Below are 21,256 nucleotides of genomic sequence, written 5' to 3' on the forward strand. Positions count from 1 at the left end.
TTTTTTGCCTACACTCAGCAAGGGGCAAAAAAAAAAAAAGAAACATGACTCTACAAAGTCTCTGACCCTCACCACTCACGGGAGTAGAACGGCCACAGCAGCAGATGAGTCTTCTCATTGCACGATGAGAACAAAATAAAGCCGCCCCTACAACAGGCACTCCCAGAGACAGAGCTCAGCAGTCTTCTGCACACTCACAGTTGTGCAGCCCTCACCACCATCTATATCCTGAACACTTCATCACCCCAGAAGAAACCTCCTGTCACTAACAGTCACTCCCTAATCCCCCTCCACCCAGCCCCTTTCAACCATCACCTGCCCTCTGCCTCTGCATGTGTCTTTTCTGGGCATTTCAGATCACTGAAATCAACAATATGTGGCCGTTTGTGTCTGCTTCCTTTCACTTAAAATGCTGTTTTCAAGGCTTGTCCATTTTGAAGTGGTATCAGCATCTCTCTCTCTCTCTTTTTTGAAAACGTTAAAGTTTATTAGAAGGTAGTAAGTACTATCAAAAAGAGTACGGTGGAGCATAAGTGATTGGGTTTCAAAGGGAAAAGTGCGGGTTGAACAGTCAGGGAGGAGTTCCCAGAACTGGTAGCCTTTTTCATTTTCCTCTTTATTTGTTTTTTCTTTTTTATTCACCCTTACATGTGAATAATGTTCCACTACATGGAGATACTACATTCTGTTCTTCCATTCAGCAGCTATTTATGGACGAAGTCCAGTAGAATGAGTGTAAGAAGTGACTACCATGGATGGCATTTAAGCAAAGGGCAAGACGTGCTTTCAAAAAACAAGCCAACAAACAGAGGCACAAGGAAATTCAGTGCGTTTCTGAGCAAAGAGCATGCTTGCTTCAGCAGGACTACCGTGCAGGGCTGGGGCGGATACTGGCAAGAATCACGGTAAGGGAGTCACCTGAGAAGACTCCCCACTGCAAGCAGCTCAGCCAATTCTCCCTCATCCTGTATTGTTAGAGCCATGTTTCTAGGTTACTCTTATTTCAAGTAATAGTACTTTAACTGCACATCTGATCATCTGCCTCAGACCACATTACCTCCAAGCCACAGAAAATCATTCACTGACCGGAGCAGCTCCAGGACATAACGGTGATGGATCAGGGAGTCCAGCAGCATTCCAGCCTGCAGGCACAAACCCCACATGTGCCCTGGTGATGTCCGGAAAATAAAATGCATGGAAATATCTCACTGATGGTACACGACATCTGCCCTCAAATTGCCCCAAAATCATGCTGGCAAAGCACTACTCAACCTTTTCACTCCAAAAAAAAAAAAAAATGCTAAGAAGGCAAATTTAGGCCCTTCCTTTAAAAACCAGCAACCATCACTGCCAGTATCTGAGCTGGAATGCTCCTGACTTCAAAAACCACCGCGCAGTTACTTTTCAAAAGTGAAAGTCTTATATGTATTCCACGTAGATGATATTACAGTAGGATTTTTCTTTTCAAAATTTCCAGTTGCAACATTAGCACAAGAAAGTTCATGTTTCAGCTTTAAAAAAAATCAATTATCCTCCACTTTCTTAATTTTGAACCTATTATTATTTTATAAAGGGTGCTATGCTGCGTATTATAAACCAACTGTTTCGTTTCTGCAAATAAGACCTTTATGACCTCACTATTTCAGAGCAAACTTTAATGATGTTTTGAGAGGTGGGGCCTGGGGAGCTCACTAACAGCTCTTTAAATACTGACAAGTATGTGCTCTTAAGTAATGCAAAGGCTCTAACTCCACACTAGCTCAGAAAGCAAAGAAACTGCACCAAAGACTTACTTTAACAATTTAATATATTCCTATTGTTTTGAATATTAAAGTTCTTAAAAGATATGATTTTTTTTGAGAAAGCCAACAGCTGTATTAAATTTCCTCTCACCAAGAAAGCAATCTTTATCAAGAATAAAAACCCCTATAGAAATCGAAATGACGGGACGTTTCTAGCTAAGTGAACATGCAGATCTGAACACAAACCTAAATCCTATCAGATCTCACTCGAACGAGCTCAACAAAGTCCTGGGCTACCCTGGAACTTAGATCTTCTGTTCCAAAAGTTGGCTGAGCTAAGATCATCACACAAGGCAGGGAAGGAGAGAAGAGTAAAGTCCACCTGGCAGCCTCCATCTCTTTTCTTCCAGCCAAAAGTCGCCTCTAGGGTCGCCCTGCTAACAAGCCCTCCTCATAAGGAAATCCGGCATCCACACTGCCCCTGCCGTCCCCAAGCAGTCCCGACGCCTCTCTCCCAGCCTGTGAATGTTCTTGTAATGACCCCCCCTGTTGGTGGCACCCTTCCCCTCTTCCCTGCTACACACACACACACACACAGAGCCACAGCAGTCTTCCCAAATCACAAATTTGATTACATCACCCCCACTTCATACACTTCAGAGGCTCCCTGGTGGAATTCTAGCCCCACCCCAGACACTGCTTGCCCAGCCTCACCTCAGTACACAGGTTCCCAGTGACCTCAGGGGCCCCCTGAATTGCTCCTATTTCCCACTTGTCTCCAGGCTCATTTTGACTGTTTCCCAAGGAAGCCTTCCCTCCTTCCAACTTCCAAAATTTGTTCCTCTATTCCTAGAACATTCTAGGCTAAGTCAACTTCTGACAATGCTAAGCTCACAAGAAGCAAATACATTTTGCTTACTAATGTGGCTCCACCCTCTCTCCCCTAGACACACAGAAGTGCACGTGTTATGAATAAATGAATGACGGGGTGGGTCTCAAAGGGACAGACATACCTACTGTCTCCCGTCCCGACCCTTGTGTCTGTAGAATATCAGAAGCAAAACCAGAATTACCTTTCCTGAGGGTCACTTTCTGATGACACCCTTCACTGACTACTGTGTCAGTTCTAGTAAAACCCAAGCTCTTCCAAAGCCCTCCATCCCGGACTCTCTCCAGTGTCCTCACCAGCAGGGGCACCTTCCACCCTGGACCACACAGGGCACTCTCCCCGTTTCCCCACGCCAAAAGCCTCCAGGCATTTGCCCGGGCTGCACCTGCCACCTGAGCCACATTCTTGACTACTTCTCCTGGCTGACACTCTGTCCTCACAAATGAATGTAGAGTCCATTTCTTCCAGGAAGTCCTCTCTGATAATGTCCTTTAGGTCTTGGTTGGGCTTCATCTATAGCAGCAGTACATGGTGACCAACTGGGTGTTTGCCCGCTCCTTTGAGACCACGAACTCTTGGGGGCCACGTGGGAAGGAGTGAGAGATTACAAGAGGGGTGGGGGAAGCAAAAAGCAAAAATCACAGCCCAAGTCCCAAATTCAAGGATACTTTCTCAGGAAAAAGTATAAACAATTTCACACGTGTGAAATTTGGCTACTGTTTTTGTGGCTTGTGGACAGCAAGAACTTGGTGTTCTAGTCCAAAACCCAGATTACATGCAAAGAAATGTATATATTCATATCCAAAGGAAACCAGAGCTGCTCAACAACAGTTTGCAGTTAGAATTGAAAGGAACTTTGATAAAGGCAATCTCTCTCTCTCTCTTCCTTCTTTTCTGGCATCATATAATTTTAGAAGTATTTGCGTGACCAAGAGATGGCTACAGCCCGTGATTCTTCACTGGAGTGTTTGGGGCTGAGGAAGACCAGATTACATTCACTGCGTAAATGCAATCACACCAACACACTGATAGGTGCCGTAGTGGTGGAGAGGATGTTCCAAAGCAGGCAACCATATTCTGTAAGAGAACTCTAAATAGAAAGTAAGAAAAACAATGTTCTCTAGTCAATTTCATTTGCTATATGGGTCATTAATTGATAGTATATCTTGTCTAATGAAACCCAAAAATAAATTGTCAAAGTCGATTTTCTTCATCTGACCATTTTATGCTAACTTTGGATATTAAACCCTCACTCCATAAGTAAAACTCAGGCCTACGCTGCAGCACAGTTACATCCCGTGAAAGAAAGCAGATCAAGGGAGAACTGGAGAGTTTCCCTTCAGAAGCTGCTAAGTCTGGTTTTGCACCTGTACGTGATTTGCAACCACGTCATCGAGAATGGAGTAAAACCTAACAACTGTGGGGCGAAAAGCACTGCTGTGCTTCAGAAAAATCAAAGAACGCTGAGCTTTGTGAAACAGTCCTGAGGCACTTAAATCGTACTTTTTCTGAAAGGCTCCAAAACTGACCCAATTCACCATTCCAGGTTCAACAGGGAGGTACCGGAATTAGTAGAGAAAACATGCCCTTGAAGTCTGACAATGCCTTGCTTGAATTCTGCTACAGCATTTACTAGCCACTAAACGGACCAATTCCTTAACCCTCTGAGAAGGCTTCCCGATCTGCAAAAGGGGGCTGCCACCGCCCACCTGGGAGGCATGGATGTGAATTCAACACGCAAGTAGGGCGGCCGACTGGTACCTGACACGGGGCCTGGCTAGTTTCCCTCCACTGCCCTTCTCCCCCTTTAAACTTGCACTGTTCCCCCGGTAAGGATCAAGACCACGGAACAGAATGCCCGATTCTTCTGTGTATCCCCGGATACATGACTTACCCTTAGGAGGCCAGAAAAACTGTCTCCTCCCCAGTCACTATCAACGTTCTTAAGATTCTGGGTATTTTTAACACTATTTTCCAGAGAGACTATTCCAGAAATTTCCAAGCACCATTCTCCAGGTTGGCTCCCCTCCCAGCACCCATCCCTTCTCACCTCAGATACTCTGTATGATTGCCTTCTGTTCATGGGAAAGCGAGTCCGGTAGGGTGGGGACTCCCAAGGACTCCCCCCTCCCTCACAGGTGAGTGTGACTACCTTCTGCCCACTCCTCACTCCAACTCCAGCTTCTTAGAAGTCTACACTCCCGGACCCTGCAGACTCTGCATCTTCCCAAGACACACACGTGGCCACGACCCTCCCTTCAGATTTCTTCCTGGCTGGCCCTGCACACCCCCTGGCCCCTTAAAGATAAATGGCATTAGGCTGAAAATCGCAAATGCCGGTGACTGACACACCAAAGCTGCATGGTCCGGGCTTTCCTCCAACCCAGGCAGGGCCCTGCCCCCCTCAGCCTCAGTCTGCAGCTCTCGAGATGATCTAATTCACATGCAAGGCTATGAACACCAGCTAAGAATGACGACTCCCAACGTGGATCTATAGTCCGGCTCCTTCACCTGAGCCACAATCTCATAGACACGAGTGCCTCTTTGAAGTCCTAACTTGGATGACAAATGGCATCTTAAAAGTGCCTCATGTTCACCATTTACTCTGGAATTCGATTCCTGGCAGGTACCTCCCAGACTCCCCATTTTAGTAACAGCCCCAGCACCCAACTATGTGTTTGAGGTCACATTCAATTTCCAATGTTCCCTCCCCTAATCCCTGCCCTGGAATCAGTCCTATTATTTCCGTCGCTAAGCTCATCTCAAATGTGGTTCTACAGGGACCATGGCCGTAACCCCCCAAGTTCACAGCATGGTACACTGACTAACAGTCCTCCGTAGGGTGCTCCCTGGAGGGGGAGGCATCTCCTGCCGCTGGTCACCTCAGAAGGCACTGGATTCTCACAAAGGAGGCCCAGGAGAAGGGACTCAAGGTTCTCCCGTGGTCTGAGCTTTGAAGGGCCCGAGGTCTGTGGGAGCTCCTAATTAGCAGACACACTTGCCAGTGAGCAGATGAGGATGGAGGAACCCAGGCAAGGCTGTTCTCACTCCAAACCCTGGGCTCTCGGGAGCCACGGGAAAGGCCTGTGTCCAGGGCACAGCCCGGCCATCACAGATCCCAGCCAGCATTAGCCAACCCGGACAGCCTAGACTCCATCTAATTGTGACACTTACTTCTGTTCTGTTCCCCACCCTGAATGTGATGGACTCATTCAGATATTATGGCCTGTCTCAAGCAAGACAAATTCAGTGATAAATGAAGTGTCCACATTTGGACCAGAGCATGAAAGGAGAAACAAGGCCTCATGTTCAGCATGATGGTGGTGGCCAAACCCTTCCACCGAGTGAGATGAACCATGATGGGGGTGAGAATCCAAGGTCCTAGGTCGGCCAAAACATCTTCCTTCAAGGTTGGCTGGGGTGTTGCAGACCCCTACCGCAAACTAACTACACGGCCGTCAGTGGTGGACGTCAGCTGCAACAGACACGGAGTCAGCTATTTATGCCAACATGGGTTAAAAGTAAAGGCCGGGGCAGGGAGGCCTGCACAGCTGCTGAGGCAAAGCACAGACCCGGCTCTGAATGCCCACTGGCTGGAGAAGAGAGGAAGCTCCGGTCCCCTTTAGCGGTCCCTGTGTCAACCAGATCCAGGTGAGCCAGCTACTTAGGAGAAGGCCATGTTTTCCTGATACTCAGAAAAACCAGCCTCGTAAAGGGAACACAAGAGTGGCATGGATTTTAGACCCCCCTAAGCCACTTTATGAAGGCAAAATAAAGTAAATGGCACAGGGATGTTGAATGCAAAAAAAAAAAAAAATTAAATAACTAAACGGTGACTGCTTCCTCCAACAGCGTCCCCTGCAGCTGCACACCCACGAGCCTGTCACTTTCTCACCAGTGACCGCTGGCCAGGAAGTGCCATCACGCACGTCACACAGTGACAGCCAGGAACCGCGTGAAGAGCACGTTTGTGTAAAAGCAGGAATCGAGCAAGATGCTGCAGAATTTGACTTGACAAGTTTAAATACTCCATGAAAAGAATCCCTCAGCAGCCGCCTAAATCAATTCGCATCTCTCTTCTTCAAAACAATTAAACTAATTGAATAAGGGTGCATTTGTCACCAAATATAAGGAGGACCAAACAGGTTCCTCAAAGCAAGGATTTTAACAGGTATCAAACACCAGTGGGTGATGTGCTAACAAAGCAAATATTCCAAAAAATTAGAAAATAAAAAATGACTAGGATAATACATGGATCAAGGCAGCTGTTAAGTTTTTGCTCTTTAAAGCGATGGAGACAGTACGGAGGGCAATCTGGCTATTTCCAATGCAGGGTGTGCACAGCCCACATTTTCAGACGCAACAACATGCTCACTGGGCAGTACAAGAGAAAAAGAATAAAGAAAAAGGAAAAGAGGAACAAGAGAAAATTAGAAACACACAAGAACAAAAATGATTTTGACAGCATGTACAAGAATTTACGTGAGTGTGTGAGGCCAGGGATGCTGTGACGGTGAGACCCACCCTCACCTCCTGCTCCAGGGAAGGCAGGGGCCTGAGGGGAGCGGCGCTGCCGGGGGACCCCAACGTGGTCAGCGCCCCTAACCAAAACTCCACCTATATGCGTCTAGGCAGCTTTTGAGCTACAAAATGTGGTCGCATTTCAGGCTGGACATTTTTACTCACTTCCACCAAGAGTAGCAGGAGAGAATTAGGCTGTTCCTGTACCAAAGCATTGTTTAAAAAATTAATGACTGTGGAATAGTAAAAGCAAAAATGGAGTAAAAGTGACTGGAGGAGAATGTGCTTGACCCGAGCTCACTGGCCACGTTATCTCACTGACGTTAAGATGCTGGCTGAGCCCTTATGGTACCAAAACAGACAGACCCACCAGGAGGGAGGTTTAATGCGCTGCTGTATTTTGATGCCGAGAGCCTTGCCTGGTACACGAGGTTCTGGGTAAACAATGGTGACAGTGTCAACCACTATGGGCTAAGCACACATCCAGCTACTCCGCCAAATCCCAAGGGCAGACTTCAAAAGGCAAAAACAAGTTGGCATTCTCTGGTGGGTCTGCAGAGTCAGAGCCAAGCAGTTGCTGAGCAAAAATGTCACCAGTGCCTCCTATGACAAAAGAGGCGGCACTGGCCTGGGGCTGTGGCAGAGCTCTAGGCTTCCACTGCTCACCAACCAATCTGTCCAGGGGGAGAAGGTTGTCTCTGCGTATGTTGCACCTATGCACCTACCTTGACTGACGCCTCTGGGCTCAGCAGGAGGTGACATGTGAGGTGAACGGAGCCAGCCTCAGTGTAGCACAGTGCTGGCAGCTATGCCCTCATCAGTGCCCAGGCTCCTAAACCTGACACCTCATCTCCAAGGAGCAGAAGGGGACTGCGGGCATGAAATCACAGGGCCCTGTGAGGACAAGTACAGTCCATGACATGCCTTGCCCCTTCCTTAAGCCATATAGTTATGACCGGGAGGAACAGAAAATTCATCCAGAGCCCGCTAGGCACCTCACACACGTGGGGGACTCGGGTCCCCTGTGCCTATCACTCACAGGGCTGGTCTGGACATTCTTTTTATCAATTCTCTGGCATCTTCTCCTCCAACTTACCAACAACCAGAAAGTAGAATCTGATCTTAGTTAATTTCAAGAATCACAGAGCACCGCCTCCACAGTGGGCCCGGCAGCCGTGCCAGGTCCTCCGACCATCACCTGTAAGACCGCCATAAGTACTCTCCAGACTCAAGGCCCGAAGCCGTAGGCCGTGGGCACACAGCTTCCCTCACCCCAGCAAAGGGAGACCACCTCTCGGCAAAGGAATGTCACCCTCTACTGCATGAAGGACAGCACTATAGATACACGGGGAAACAGAGCAGATGGTGGGGGGGTAGGCAGCCCAGAAGAGCTCGTCTGTAATTCCAAGACAAAGTGGGGCCATTGACTTAATCACAGGGACAAAGTGAGGATGAACATTTCCCTGCTCTTTCCCATACTCCGTGATACGCCTTTCCCTGCATAAGGAGTTCATTCGGAGGTCCCTGGCGGTGATTCTGATGTCCTAACATGGCATGCTGGCTGTCGGGCAGGAAGAGAGGGCCTGAGCCGAACAGGTGCTGGGCCTGGGAGGCAGGAGACACCGGCTCCAGCCCCAGCTCAACCAGCGCCTCGTTCTGCCTCTCGGGATTCAGCATCTCATCTACAAGCAAAGGGATGAGACTGTCTTAAGACAGGCTGCCCAACATAAATGAAATGAGAGCCATGTAAAGAAAGTTTCCCAGTTGCCACATTTAAAACGGTAAACAAAGAAACAAACCAACAAACAAAAAAACAAGTACTAGAAACTGATTTTAAGAACAAATCTTAACCTACTGTATGTAAAATACTATCATTTTGACATGTAATCAATATAGGAAGTGACAAGATAGATTACATTCTTTTTACTAGACAAGTCTCAGCGTCTGATGTGCATTTGACCTACAGCAAATCTCAGCTCAGAGCAGCCTCCTCCCCAGCTCTCCTAGCAACAGTGGCTGTGGCTACTCTATTGGACAGCAACTCCAGGGGTCCCACCAGGTTCCTGGCTGAAAAGCTGGAGTAAGTGTCCACAATAACCCTAAAAGGATCTCTCTGAAACAAAGGCGGATTCATTTTTAAATGTCTGTAAACCGGCGGGCTGCACCTCCCTCCACCCTTGGCTACAAGAGAGTCATCTTCCTTCCTGATCCCTTTCTGGATGTAGGGAAGAAACCCGGCACACAGCCAGTGTGGACTGGCCTCCAGGTAAACTTACCTGCTTTCTGTGTCCAGTCCCATGATGTCCTCCTTCTCAAATGGGATGCAGAGAAGGAGGATCTTGTCCCCAAAATTGTGGGATGCACCGTCCAGCCACTTGGACTTGGGCAAGATGAAGAGTGACTCAGTGAAGTCCTCGATCCTCTTCTCCACCACCCTGCAGTCCTCGTAAATTGAAGGCCACTTCGGTGCGCGGCTGCTCGGCCACATCCCCATGCAGCAGAAAGTCAAAGAGCTGAGAGTCATAGAGCGTGGTGCCATACAGCTCCTCTGCAAGTGGAGCTTCCCGAAGCCTTGGCCGAGAGGCAGTCAGTAATGATGACAAGGCCCAAGACCTTGCGGTGGGTCTGGAATTCTCTCCACCCATTCTTGGGCGCATAGTGGTGCCTGTAGTGGATACAGATTGCCCACTGGGAGCCGCACGGGCTGATCTGACTCACCAAGGTGATTCACTTATAGATGCAAAAGAAATTCTCCTCTGAGATGATCCCCACGTGTTCGACCACCACGGGGAAAGTCTGGTGGTCCTCAGCACACTGCACGTAGTCAGGGATGCTCATTTTGCAGGCCCTGACAAGAGGGGAGAGGAGATCGAGGTACATACTGTACTGTGGTCTGCAGGCACATCTGGGTTGCGGTGACCTGGTGTGTACCAACCAGAAGGCAAGGGAAGCTCAAGCAAATCCGGGGGTACAGTTTGTCCTCAGAGTCTTCAAATGGCTACCGTAGCTCGGATCCCATTACCCAGCTTTTGGTCTAGGCTTCCTTCCCTGCAGAGAAGGGTCATTTCTTGTTTTCTGTTTCCAAGCACCTACAAAGGCCCTGATGCAAAGTCACTGCTGAAAAATGCTGAATAAGGAAATGAACAAAGGAAGTGCTTTCCCCAACTTCCTTCAGCAGAATATAAAGAAAAGAACTACAGTGGGATCAAAAGATCTGGATTTCTATCCATTTATTTGAACTCCTAAGCTTCAGAACAATGGATAAGAAAACTTGCCTTGGGGAGGAGGGTACAGTTCAGTGGTAGAGCACGTGCTTAGCATGTACGAGGTCCTGGGTTCAAACACTAGTACCTCATTTTAAAAAATGAAACAAATAAATAAACCTAATTACCCTCCTGAAAAAATATTTTTTAATTCAAAATACAAAAAAAACCTTGCAATTGACACAACATTGTAAACATGACTATACTTCAATTAAAAAAAAACATCTTTGCCTTACATGAATATATCTGGATTACAGAAGTTTGCAAATGTAAAATGCCTAGGGTACCACCTGCATAAAAAGGGGTGACTGTACAAATTTACTTTCGCTCCTTTATGAGCTATATTTCCTTTGGGGGGGTTATAACTTCTTAGAGCTAATTTTCTCAGATTAAAAAATATAAATATTACCTGATTCTCAGGACTGCTGAAGAATCAGATAACCCTATGAAAGCATCTGACCCACAGAGGTTACTCAATAATGTTTGTTGAATGAATGAATAAACCAGCAAAGTGAATGCTGCTCCCTGCCACAGACCATCATAATGGTACTGCCTGGAAATCCCAAGCCCACGTTCCACCCGTCTCTACACTAACCATGTGGGTGACCTGGTCAGGTCTGTGTGATTCTCTAAGCCCCAGTTTAATCGTGAATAAAATTAGGGCAATAACACAAACCTCAAATTGTTAGTGAGTCAGTAATGAATTGTACCCCAAACTTGCAAGTTGGAACCATTAAGGAAAACTATACAAAGGGTCCATAGGCCCTCTCCATATTATCTCTTACAACTACATGGGAATCTACATTATATCTCAAAATAAAAAGTCTAATTTTTTAAAGAGGCTATTGAGGTTAAATGAGCTCACTGTCTCAAATAAGGAACACAAAGCACAAATAGGACAATGCCCAGCACATGAGATACACTCAGTTAACATTCCCACTCAACCCATTGGTCCCTCCAACTTCAGAGCAAGAGGATGGGTCCTCGTGGCAAGAGGCCACTGCACCTGAAGCTAACAAAACTAATGGTGCCCACTTCCAAGAGCTCGTGTCATCACCCTTGTTCTAATTTTCTATTTGTAATATTTTTCTTTTTATTAAATAGAAACTCCCAATTGCATAGCCTTCACTTGACCAGACATCATGATGGCAGCCCTTCAAAACCTGACCACAGAGATCATGATGGCAGCCCTTCTTGGTGAAACAATAAAATGAAAAGCCATTTCCACAAAACCTCTGTGTAAATCTACTAGGGAACTTAATCCTGGACTGACGAAGAGGACTGGGGAGGAGGGGGCAATCAGGCTCACAGAGAACTATGGGCCACCTGTCCCACGATGGACTTTAGACTCAACCCTCACCCTCCAGGAAATTCAAAATACACACCGACAGAGTGCTATGGACAAGATTTATTTTTTTTTAACAAATCCCTGAATCCCTAGCAGGTCTTATTTCTACCGAAACACAAATGGATTATGTGTATAATGTTTCACAAAAGCCCTTAAATATTATCACGCCAACTTGACACATCAAGAAAAACTGAGGTAGAGAAGTTTATCACATTGTACATGATAGAGAGAGGCCACGTCAGACACCGTATTTAAATCCAAGCCACTGCTCCAGTGCTCATACTAGAAAGTGTGACATACTGCTCCTTTCCTGCCCTCTCCCTGCAATAAATCTCTGAAGAGTCTTTTCTGTGCCACCTGGAATCACAATAACATCAATTTTCCACAAAGTGCTATGTCACTCCTTGGAGGCTGTATCAAAATCTAAAGGGTTGGGATGGGAGGAGTGATTTGCATTTTCTGTTTCTCAAAGGAAACATGGCTTTAAAAGAAACTGAAAAGCACATATCTAGTCTAAGCCCTCATTGTGCAAAGAAAAAATTGGAGGCTCAGAAGAGATGAGGAAAGGGCCTTATTAAAAAATATATCCTCAGCGCAGCACCAAGCCAGCCATGGGCACTGCTGGGGGAGGATCTGGGAGGCCCAGGAGAATGAGTGTTAGAAAAAGGAAAGAGAATTAGCATAAAAGGCCCTGTCTCTACACCACCATACCGTGATATTCCACCAAATTACCAAGTATGGGTGCAGCCAATATTAAGGTGGGCTAAGCAGGTTATAGAAACATGGAAGTCTCAACCATATTGGAAATTCCAACATTTACTATGTTTTTTTCCCAGTTCAAGCATCAAATCACTGGGAACTCTGTACCAGGGACTACACGAGGCCTGGAGTTCTCCCAAATACAGACCTCTATTACCACTTGTACAAACCACATAAAGGCCACCAGAAGAAAAGCTCCCACAGATGGAATTACTGAAACTGAAAGCAACCAACCAGCATATATTACTAAGAAAAATGGTGCTCCTAGAAATGGACTCATGGACATAGAAAGCCAACTGTGGTTAGCAGGCAGGAAAGGGAGGATTAACAGATACACGTTAATAAATATAAAATAAATGACAAGGACCTACTATATAGCACAGGGAACTATATTCAAGTTCTTGTAATGAGTTGTACTAAAAACAATCTAAAACATATGTATACACATATGCATATGTTTATAACTGAATCTCTGCTGTACACCTGAAACTAACATTGTAAATTGACTACACTTCAATAAAAACAATAAAAATTAATTTAAAAAAATAAGTAAAAATAAAAGCAACGCCATTAAGAAAAAATAAAAGAACACTCTAATCCCCTTAGCTGTAGCTGCTGAAGAATTTTGGTTGCAAGCACCAAGTCCACTGGATCACTCCAGCACTGGCTGTCACTCTTTCTGACCATCAGAGAGTCACTTGGCTTCACTGAGGTTAATTTTCTCTTCTGTGAAAGGCTACAGTTGCAACTAATGATGTATAGAATCTCATCATTCACAAGCCCAACAATTAGTGAGGACTTCCCATGGGCCAGGCTCTGGAGAGATGAAAATATAGGGTCCGAGATATATTCATGGGTAGAAGAAGTTTATGCCATAAAGACATTAATTCTTCCTGTTTTGATAGACAGATTCATTGCAATTCTGATTAGAATTCCTACCAGATTTTTCATGGAATGTAAAAAGTTAATTTATGGTCAAGAATAGCCAAGAAACTTCTTTAGAACCACCACTGGGGAGGGGTGGTTAGGTCATTCATTTCCACTGGTCTTTCTGATGTGATGAAAACGTTCTGGAATAATAATTGTTGCACAACTGTAAATATGCTAAAAGCTGCTGAATTGTACCATTTAAATGGATGGACTTCATGGTGTGTGAACAATATCACAATAAAGCAGTTATATGAAAAAATATTTCTTGACAATTATTTTTCCCTCTATACTACTTAGTCTGCCCCACAATTTAAGAAAAACAAAAAACCAAAACAAACCAAACTGTGCCAGGAGCTCTTTAGGACTGCAATGTCCCTGGGTCTCCAACACCTCTGGTGGTGCTGTTCCTGTTAACACACCAAGCTGGGCTGGGCTAGTTAGGGAATGTAACTGTCTTTTTAAAATGGATGGTCACACGTTTCACCCTGGGAGAGGGAAGGAAGAAGGATGTCACAGCCTTATGCCTTCAGCTCATTTTTAACTGAACAAAGCCCTGCTTTCAACACTGTAATCCCTCACACTATAAAAACACATGACACCAACAAGCACAGCCATCTTAACACCTGAAAGTGTTCAAGGAACTTACCTGGGGCAGAAACACTGAGGGAGGAGACAGAAGCTCGCTTGGCACTGAGGATCCCTTTTCCCGACTCCACCAGTAGCTGGGCTTTACAGCCGGAGGCTCTCAGCCCGGGGAGCAGCGCAGACGCCACTGAGCTGTTCCTCAGGGAGCGGGAAAGGAAGACCAGTGCAGCCCCGGAGTCGCAGGGCAGGGAAATGGGTGGAAACGCGGGCTGCAGCCCCGCTCGGAGACCATCCCCAGCCCCAGCCCCAGCTGCCCCGTCTGGGTCCGCAGATCCCGCCCACCTGGGACGCATCCCGCCCAGTTGTGGGGACGGGCCGGTGGCCGAGGAGAGGAAGCCCGGGAAGAGAGGACTCGCGGGCGATAGAGGGGAAGGGGATGCCAGCAGCGGACTGAGGGGAGCCCGGCTGGGTGAGAGGCGGCAGGTGCAAACCTGGCCCCGTGAAGCTGTGGCCGGGGTGCTGGGGCACTGGGGCACTGGGGCAGGTGGCGCGGGCAGAGGGGTCTGGCCCGAGCAATTCAGCTGAACACAGGCTGACTGGCGCCCTCCTGGTCTGTGACACGCGGACCGCCCTCCCGCAGCCGCCTGACCCATTTCCCGGGAGACCCCACATTGCACTTCCACAGCCAGAGGCACCGGCCCCAGGCAGGAGCTAAAGGCCTGCCGGGCGACAGAGCTGAGAAGCCTTTGGGGCTAATCCCCGGCTCGGAGCTTGAGCTTCCAACCCGCGGTCCAGCTGACACCGACCGCCCATGCGCAGGAGGGCCAGCAATCCGCTCTGGGTTCTGCGAGAGAAGGTGGGGCATTGAGGGAGGGAAAAGATGGGAGGGGGAGGAGAGGAGGGAAAAAGTGGAGGGAGACAGATGGACAGGAAGAGCAGAGAGAAGGGAGGGATCTGGAAAGGGTAAGGTCCTAACGGGGATGGAGAGAAAAAGCTTTACCTCTGGTGGCACCCTGAAGAAGGCGGCAGTCCTGCCTCTGTACCCTTCTGTAACCCTTCAAGGCCCGCAGCACAAGTTTTACCTCCCTGATCCAGCCCTCCATCCGATGCTGCTGCAGAACCCCTACGGGTATCACACCTGTTGCCCCCACGCAGAGCAGGGTTTTCTGTTGGTCTGGGAACCAAGCACCCGCAGGTGTTGTCGCTCAGAACTACCTTGGGAAGACTACATATTCCCCTTTTACACGCTGGGAAACAGGTAGGCATGATCTTTGCCTTAGCTCCACTGTCCCAGGTGTTGGGCTGGCAGGGAGCGGGGTGGTTCAATATCAGAGCCCCAGACAGAGCAGACTGCCTTAGTGTTGGTGCATAGTCCCCATCCGTTCTGGGTAAACCACATTCCACCCTAGTGGAACCATCAAGGGCTCACAGTAGTTCCCTGGGTGTGGGAGAGCTGTCCTCATGTGAAGGAAAAGCCCAGCTGGGCTAACAAGCTAAGTCACAAATCTAAGTGTGATAAGTGTCGGTTTACTGATCTAAATTCTGCTGGGCTAACTCGTAAATCTGAAGTTTAGTGTCAGTTTACTGGGCTAACAAGCTAACTCGTAAATCGAAGCTCAACAAGTGTCTATTACAAGTTGATAAGCACCAGTGTGCTGATTCCTTGCTTTTTGTTGCTTGAGCCTTATTAGCTAATACACCCTTACTTGTAATTAACCCTTTAAAACTTCATGTGTATGTCTTGGAGGTGGGTGCTCAGAACTTCGGAGCAGAAGCCCCTCTGAGACCGCCGGCATAATAAATCTGAGTACGCCAACACTCCGAGTGGTGATTGTTCCTTGGCTGGCCTGTTGTTTCCATAACACTCAGTTCCAGTGCCCAGCTTGCTAGGTATATAGGAGTGCTACCAAGTCCAAATTCATTCTCTTCAGTGCAGGACAGGCCAATAAGTTGGGAGACCAGGTGTTGGGGCATGGAATAGCAAGTTTCTGTAGAAATAGATGGCAAACTAATGTCCTGGAAAACCATCTCCCCAAGTCAGAATTCAGGCTCTTTTCCTACGTGCTTGGTTGTTGCAATATTCTTGGTGTAGGAATTCCTTCTTGTTAGAATCCTTTGTTCTTGCAGCTATCTGCCTGGGTCAAATCTCTGTAAACCTCTAACAAAACAAACGTTATTTTCTATTCTGCAATTTCTTATTTTATGAATGAAAATGTGTTAAATATACTTAAAGATCAGAGCATTCAGAATAGGTTCTCCTGTATATTTCAGGCTCTAAGCAACATTGTTTTACAAGCAAGATGAAGTCTAGGAGACAGACCATAGGGTTAAAGTCAAAGGAAAAGATCTAATATGGAGTCAGATTTGTTCTGTTCTATTACCCAGGCAGAAGCCACTTGAGGATTTAAATCCCTTTAAGTTAAAAATAACTAAAACTTTAAAGGAATTTACATACATAGGTGGGAATGTGCATAGCATATCTGGAAAAGCACCCAAAGGATAGTAAACAGTGGCATCTCCAGGGAGGGCTGAAAGAAGAGAGGATGAGGGAAAACTTCTTTCACTTGTGTAATTTTGTGCTCTGTTTGAATTTTTTTTAACCATTTGCATGTATTTCTTATTCAGTTAAAAAATGTGTAATGGAGCAAAGGAGTAACTAGCTCAGCAAATACAGCAGCCATGAAATCACTGAGTCATCACTTTTGATTTAAGCCAGGAAGCATTTATTGACTCTCACTTATGTGCCCAGTGCTGTTTTAAGACTTCTTTTTTTATTATTATTATTATTATTATTATTATTATTATTTTTATTTTTATTTTTATTTTTATTTTTATTATTTTTATTATTTTTATTATTATTATTATTTTATGAAATAATAACAAGGTATCCCTCACCCCTGCCCATGGCTGGTGGAAAACCAACTGAGTTTTTATTGAGTTGTTTTCCAAGGAGTAGAGATGAGTTATAAACTGATCACATCTTCAGGGCAAAACAGGCGGAGTGGTTTTCCAGCAGGCCAGACAGCTATGAAGGGTTTTCAATAGAGGCCCCCAGAGGCTGAGAGAGAAAGCCTCGAGGACCCTACAAAAAGCTGCCCAAACTGTCTTCTCCATGGCACTACTGAAATAGGAAAGAACAAATCTGACTCCATATTAGATCTGTTCCTTTGACTTTAACAAAGCCAAGTTATTACTCTCCGGTCTTTTCATGGGTTATGATGTCACAGAGGAGATGGACAGGTCAACAAGGAACCACTCTGCCGTGATCACGGAGCCGGGGAGCGGGATGGGCGGCAAGATGTGTGACGCAGCTGTAGCCGTGCCCGCGTTTCTAGGCAGGTACACAAAGTCGCTTCGACAAGGTGTCAAACACGTGTGTCCACGTCCTCATCACCTGATATGTATTAAAGAGAAATGGAAATGTATAAAAGGCCAATACACTTGGTGAGTACACCGTCCAAAGAGCAAAGTCACAGTTTGACAACTGGCCATCTCGGTTCCCTGGGCTTCATTCTTGGAGAACCTTAAAAACCACTCCTCTGTCCTTAAGAAGTGCTGCATATTTGTCCTACCTTTGGCTCAGGGATGGAGCACGTTCAAGTGAACTTTAATGTCTGCACAGATTTGACTGTCTTTCTCCAGGTTCACTTGGCCATTCTAAAGAGGCCTGAGCTAAGTCCATCCTCCGTAAGATATATTCCCTCCAGTGACAGCTCATTGAGCCTGCAATTAAGGGCCAGCAGAACAAGAATGTCCTCAGCTAAAAAGTTCACCCACCCTTCACTGCTTTCTTAATCTCCTCTCCTGGCTAATTGCAACAGACTATCACCTCCCTCCACCAAGTTCCCCAACTATGTCAGTTTGTCTCCCCAAAGAGAAGGTAAGGTCCATAAAAGAGGAGACAACTCCATAGTCACCTCTGAATTCCTAGCATAAAGTAATGTTAAGAAATAGAACTATGATTATGGCTTCTTTCCTTTAAAACCTTTCTGGTTATTTGAATGAGACCATGGAAGACAGGTGTTTGCAGTCAAGTATCTTGATCCACTAGACTCTGGAGGCCTTTTTCGGAATGGCTGCTCACTGATTCATTCAAACCACAGCTTCTCATTCCAGGAGTAGCTGTGATTCTCTGCCAGGAGTTTGTGGTTACTCTCATGCCAGAAGAGCTATAAACTATATCCTTAATTTGGATTTGTTATTTTTCCCCTCTTCCAACAAAATTGAATTTCCTTACTGTCTTACTTTGATGAATTTTTTTTCATAGTTAACCCTTTAGTAAACCATGCTTCTCGGGATGGGCTTGGCCTTACATATGATCAGTCATCCAAGTCCCAGTGTGAGAGGACTCGGGCTCACCTCCTACCCTCCTGTCAAGGCAACTGAAACTCAGTACAGGAGCCAACAGGCACCCCAGGGCTTCTAAGGCTCGCGTATCACCCAGAATCCCTGCTTTCTGGTTTGTCTTGGCTTCTGAGGATTTCCCCTCACTTTCTTCACAATTAGCTGTGCAGCTTGAAAGATGAAGAAGGAAGGTTTTATTTCTTAATCAGCATTTTAAGAAACTTGTGTAATGAAGGTTTTCACGAGTTTCTACAACCATCCATTGCCGAGACAGAAAACACACTAGATATTTTCTAATTTTAGCTATCATGTGTATTTTTTCTTTTATTTTGTTTTTTAACTGCAAATAGACATTTTTTAATTAAAAAAATAAGGCCCCAAATAGGATAGAGACTTGAAGGGGCATACAAAATTAAAGGGCAAAGACAGAAAAATGATAAATACTCTACAAGTTTAATATAATACTTACACTATGGATCAGATCAGCAATTCTCAGTAACAGCTAATTGAAATATGTCCATGAGGTAAAACGTCTCTCCTGTCAGGAGATGGCTAACAGAAAATAGAATTAAAACAACAAACTAAAATTCTAAGTCTGGCGAGGTACAAAAGTCTACCAGCTAAATGTGTCTTCTTCTGGAAAAGAGGGAGGCTCACCAGCTCTTTACTGTGGAGCCTGAGCCCAGGGGATGGCGGTGAAGTGAGCTCTGTAAGTACCCAATAGCAAACTTGTGATGAATAAAGAGATGTGAGCTTTGATGACAGAGATGATACTACTATTCACTTGTCCTGTAAAGTATGTCTTCACGTTCAGTGATCAATACCTCGGAGTCCTCAGGGATTAAGATTATAGGAAAATTCACAGCCCGGGCCCAGACTTCCTCTTTGAGCTCATGACAATGCACTTAGATGTCTCAAGGGCAACTCGAGCTCCACCTGCAAAGAGCTGACTTCACGGTGCTCCTCCCATAGCCGTCCTACCCAGGGCCCCTGGTCAGGGAGCAAGGTCTCCCTGCCTCTCCCAGCTCAGGCCCATCACTCACAGATGTGACTGGACCCCACCTTCAGGGCCCAGATTTCCTCACTCACCGAGTCCCACCACCCACACCTGACCTACCAGGTACTCACTGGCACTCACTCAGCACTGACTGTGTGCTGGGGGCTATGCTGCACACTGTGCACACGTTATCTCACTGGATCGCCACAGCAGTCCTGGGAGGTCGGTACATCACTTCTTCAATTGATTAGATAAATTGTTTCACTTCCTTGAGTGCATCATCCAAAGTGACACAGCTACTCAGCCACAAAACTGGGACTGAAAACCACTTGAAAATTCTACACTCCTACACCTCGCAGCCACCCTAATCTGACTCATCACATCACCTCCTGCAGAGCCTTCTAAATGTTTCTAAGCATTCTACAAGACAAAAGTGATCTACGAGAGCACCCCACTCCCCTACTTAAGATCTGTCAATGACGGCCCACTGCCCTTAGGAGAAAGCCCCACTGGGCCTGAGCACAGCCCAATGGCCCGGCATCCGCGTACCCTGCGCGGCCTCGCCGCCTCACCCACCACACAGATCTACACGTGCCGTGTCCAAGACAGGGATGCTGACTCCGTACAACCCGGGGCTCGTCTCAATCAATCAATGATCACCTTCTTCAGTGTTCACCCTCTTCACTGCTGACGGTCAGAAAAATATTTTCTCATGATGAATCAATATCTTTTTCCTTACAACTTCCTGTCATTGATAATGAGCTCCATCCAAAATACAGAAGACCTAATTCTCAGTCTGCTTATCTGTAAAATGAGAATAACAAGGAAATATATGAAGTTTTAAGTGAAATAATATACATGTGAGGCTGAGGGACAATTCCCAACATACAGTAAGCACTCAATATGTGCTTACTTAATATTAATAGGAATATATTGCATTCCAGCAACCTTGACTCAATGTTTTATGGCTTTGTCCAACAGACTACAGACAAACATTTGGACGAACACCTTTGAGCAGATCAGCCCAAGCGTGCTGGGAGAGGTAAGCACTACCTCCAGTTACAGCTGCAGCCAACCAGCCCTACGGGGCTGGGGCAGTTTGCTCAAACTCTTACATGTTGCTTGAGAATTTAGTTGTCATTAATGAATAAAGACAGGTGTTCTTTAGTCAAAATTCCTGAAACATATATCTTCAAAGATTGATGCAAATTTGATTTCAAGTACAACACTCTCACTAGAAAATATTTGAAAATGATAGTCTTAGCTCCTCTGCACATCAAAAGGGCATGATCTTAATGTATCTGACTACACCAAAAGTGTTGTTTAAAGGAATTTAAGATGAAGCCATCCTAAATAAGCTCTAAGTATCATCTTCACAAAGCCCCACCCAAGGGTCTCATTTCTCACTTCCACATAGGTGTTCAGGTAGCTTAACCTGGGTCTTGGTTTCTTATAACACGGGGGTGGGAAGAGTTGTGGATAGATTTATGTAGCAAATATAAACCTAGGGTATTTGCTGTGTAGAAATCCTAGAAATAAACAAATTAATATATAGTCCTACCCTGAAGAAGCTCAGCCTTTCCATTTACAACAGCATTAAAAATAAAATGAGAGATACATTTAACAAAAATTTACAAGATTTGTACATTGAATATTTTGATGTATCACCGAAATAATACTTAAAAGATCTACATATATGGAACACATCCCATGTTCATGGAATGGTAGACAATATTGTTAAAAATGTTAAGACTCCCCAAAGTGAGTTACAAATTCAGTGGAATCCTTATCAATATCCCAGCTGACTTCTTTGCAAAAATTGAAAAAGTGATCCCAAAATTCATATGGAAGTGCAAGGGGCCCAGGTCAGCCAAAACA

The 21,256-nt window shown here is 45.8% G+C and overlaps 1 protein-coding gene across 3 annotated transcripts in view; it reads right to left on the reverse strand.

The window, feature by feature from the left end:
* LOC141577197 (uncharacterized) overlaps positions 1-21,256 on the reverse strand; it is a 139,488-nt gene that overhangs the window by 49,131 nt on the left and 69,101 nt on the right. For 2 of the 3 annotated variants that reach the window (XM_074361341.1, XM_074361340.1), the window contains exons 22-23: positions 14,099-20,182; positions 9,429-10,200 (exon numbers count right to left, since the gene is read on the reverse strand). The gene's annotated coding sequence lies outside the window, so the exon portion shown is untranslated. The remainder of the gene's footprint in view (positions 1-9,428; positions 10,201-14,098; positions 20,183-21,256) is intronic. The other variant, XM_074361342.1, reaches the window with a different exon arrangement.

The sequence above is a fragment of the Camelus bactrianus genome, chromosome 3 (genome assembly GCF_048773025.1).
Source record: "Camelus bactrianus isolate YW-2024 breed Bactrian camel chromosome 3, ASM4877302v1, whole genome shotgun sequence".
Classification (NCBI taxonomy): domain Eukaryota; kingdom Metazoa; phylum Chordata; class Mammalia; order Artiodactyla; family Camelidae; genus Camelus; species Camelus bactrianus.